This window comes from Triticum dicoccoides, chromosome 3A (assembly GCF_002162155.2).
Source record: "Triticum dicoccoides isolate Atlit2015 ecotype Zavitan chromosome 3A, WEW_v2.0, whole genome shotgun sequence".
Lineage (NCBI taxonomy): Eukaryota > Viridiplantae > Streptophyta > Magnoliopsida > Poales > Poaceae > Triticum > Triticum dicoccoides.
In genome coordinates, this window is record NC_041384.1 from 752,591,084 (window position 1) to 752,594,315 (window position 3,232).

Here is a 3,232-nt window from a genome sequence, read left to right on the forward strand (position 1 = left end):
GGCAGGAGTAGTCATTTTTGTGCTTATATATGTTGATGATATCATAGTTGCAAGTTCTTCACAAAATGCTACTAATGCTCTTTTGCATGATTTGAGCTCAGAGTTTGCCTTGAAGGACCTAGGTGATTTGCATTTCTTCTTGGGTATTGAAGTCAAGAAAACTCAAGATGGTATTGTGTTAAATCAGGAAAAATATATTCTTGAGCTTCTGTCTCGCATGGGGATGAAAAATTGCAAGCCAATGTCTACACCTTTATCCTCCTCAGAAAGTCTCTCAGCATATGAGGGTGAGCCACTTCAAGAGGAGGAGAGTACAAGGTATAGGAGTACTGTGGGAGCACTACAATATTTAACTCTCACACGTCCAGATATCTCATTTGCTGTCAACAAGGTTTGTCAATATCTTCATGCACCTACTTCTGCACATTGGTCAGCTGTCAAGAGGATTGTGAGATATGTGAAACATACTATGGGAATAGGACTTTATTTCAAACGGTCTAATTCTTCTCTTGTGAGTGCATTCTCTGATGCTGACTGGGCAGGATGTAGTGATGACAGAAGATCAATTGGAGGTTTTGCAGTGTTCTTTGGATCTAATCTTATCTCCTGGGGTGCTAGAAAGCAAGCTACTGTGTCACGCTCAAGTACAGAAGCTGAATACAAGTCTTTGGCTAATGCAACTGCTGAGATCATTTGGGTTGAATCACTTCTTGAGGAATTGGGAATCAAGAAGAATCGTATCTCATGTTTATGGTGTGATAATTTGGGAGCAACATATCTGTCTGCAAATCCAGTGTTCCATGCCAGGACAAAGCACATAGAAATTGATTTTCACTTTGTACGAGAAAGGGTTGCGGCAAGGAAACTTGAGATTCGATTTATTCCTTCTAAGGATCAAGTGGCTGACGGTTTTACAAAAGCACTACCAGCAAGACCATTTGAAGAATTCAAGAGTAATCTTAACTTAGGTTAGTTGAGATTAAGGGAGGGTGTTAGAATATAGAGTTGTAATCTCAACTTCCTTCCTTCTCTTGTATTCTACCCAAACTCTTTCTGTCATAACCTTGTACGTCAAGCCAGGCTTCGGCCACGCATCAATATAAACTACAACGCGGCTCCCTCGATGGAGTAGGAACGCTTCATATCTTTCACGCTCAATCCCAGGAGGCAATAGAGATGGCCATTGGAGAAGGTGATGTCAAAGACTGTATCCTCGCCGAATCTTTGCCTCGTCCATCCACGCTCCAGGTGGCCAAGTCCGCATATCGCGACGTCATGCTCGTCATTGATGGCAGCAAGGATGCAGCTGCTCGAGGTGGGCGGCCCGAAGAAGATCATCTCCGACGGAAATAACTGGTCGCCGGTGCCCAAGCGTGCAGTTGGGTTTTTCGGTCGCACTTTAGACGACGCTACCTCGGGACCGTTGGGTTGGTTCACGATCCTGATCTTCTTCTGTTGCGCGGAGAGTGGCACTTCGGCACGGGAGAAGAGGTTGATGATCCTAAGCGGGGCATCGGACGGGACGACCCAACCACCATCATAGCTGCCAACGAAGCGCTTGCCGACGGTCTCACTTGGAAATGGGATGGGCGGCAAGATGGTGCCGTCTTCGAGGCAGTACACATGCTTTGCCTTGTCGTCGCTGCTTGGGTCGAGGATCAGCCACGGGAGACGTGGCGGGAGCCCCGGCACGGCGGCGCGCACGATGTGCACACGGCGGCGAAGCGGGCGCTGTCAATGGGGCCGACAAGCTTGGCAAGGACCTGGCGGAGGAGATCATCCGGGAGCATGGACCACCGCCTCGTCGGCGCTGCAGAGGTTCCTTGGATGCTGCCATCATCGCCTGTGATGGTCTGCGTCGTCTCCATCTTGGTGTTCTAGCTAGGCTTCCTTGGCAATGGCACGTGAAATCGTTAGATGGACCGTGTGGACGATGATGGAGGCAGTATATAATAACGAAAACACTAACGCCCATATGTGTGGGCGTTTGCATCTCGCCCACACGCGTGGATCCGCGTCCGTTTGTGAGCGCACGAATCTTGTCATGTTTCTAATGCCACGTAGGACTGGGCTGGTGTGTGGGCATCCACCCGGTCGTCCACACGGCCGTTTCACCACACGGAGGGGCTGGTGTGTGGGCGTTCAGTAGTTCGCTCACACGCCACTTTCCACTCACGCATAAGGGCTGGTGTGTGGGCATTTGCCATCTCGCCCACACGCCCGTCTCATCTCCCACACCCAAGTTGCCACTTGCCATGTGTTTTGCAGTGTACTCCCTCTGTTCCGAATTGTATGTCGTTAAACGATTCGACGAACAAATTTTCGTAGGCTACGATTTTCCCTGAGTTTCCCATTCTACCCCTCCGACCGACACGTTCCCCTCTTTCTCGCCCGACGCCACCGACCACTCTCTTCCCACTCACCCCCGCTCTCTCTCCCTCGCGCGCGACGCCCCCGCTCGCCTCTCTCTCGCGCGCGACACCGGCCACCAGGCGCCTCTCTCTCTCGCGCGCGACGCCGCTCTCTCCCTGTTGATGCTCCCTCTCTCTCCCTCTCGCCGGCATCTTGCTCCGCATCGCCGCTCACCGCTCCCCACCACACAAAGCTGCCATTTTTATTTGTCGGCGACGGCTGCTGGGCGAGGAGGAGCTGGATCCACATGCGCTGGTCCTCGATCTGCTTGTGGATAGGCGTGAGGAGTCGCTGAAGCGGAGCCCAAGCGGCACCGGCGCGGGCGTGAAGACGACGGCGGGAGGATCTGGAGCCCGAGCGGGAGGATCTGGAGCCGCATCTCAAGTACTCCGGCGACGCAACGGCGCTTGATGTGGAGCCCCACCGGCGCCGCTGCCGGTGGTGGGGCACCAGTTCTGCGCGCCCTACGTGGTGCCGCTGACGGTGACCAAGAAGGCGCTCAGCCTCTCCGACGGCGACTTCGCCATCACCGATGCCAACGGCGCCGTCGTGCTCAAGGTCAAGGGCGCCATCTTCAGCATCCGGAGCTGCCGCACCATCCACGACGGCGCTGGGATGCCCCTCCTAACCATGCAAGAAAAGGTCCCTTCTCCACTACAGCTTTGCTCCTTTGTCTGTCTGTCCATCTCCCCTGGCCTGGCGCTGCTGAAATTTCCTCGATCCATAGACATGTCTGCAAGTTCTTTGCGGAATAGGATCGTTGACCCGTAGACAAGGGTGAGCTGAGTCGTCGCAAATTGCAATAGTCTTGCATTTTTTT

At 53.1% G+C, this 3,232-nt stretch overlaps 1 long non-coding RNA gene across 2 annotated transcripts in view; it reads left to right on the forward strand.

Annotated features, from left to right (window-relative positions):
- The first annotated feature begins 2,536 nt into the window (after positions 1-2,536).
- The window catches only part of LOC119270701, a 7,563-nt gene continuing 6,867 nt past the window's right edge, over positions 2,537-3,232 (forward strand). For both annotated transcript variants that reach the window (XR_005134273.1, XR_005134274.1), the window contains exon 1: positions 2,537-3,054. This is a non-coding gene — a long non-coding RNA (uncharacterized LOC119270701). The remainder of the gene's footprint in view (positions 3,055-3,232) is intronic.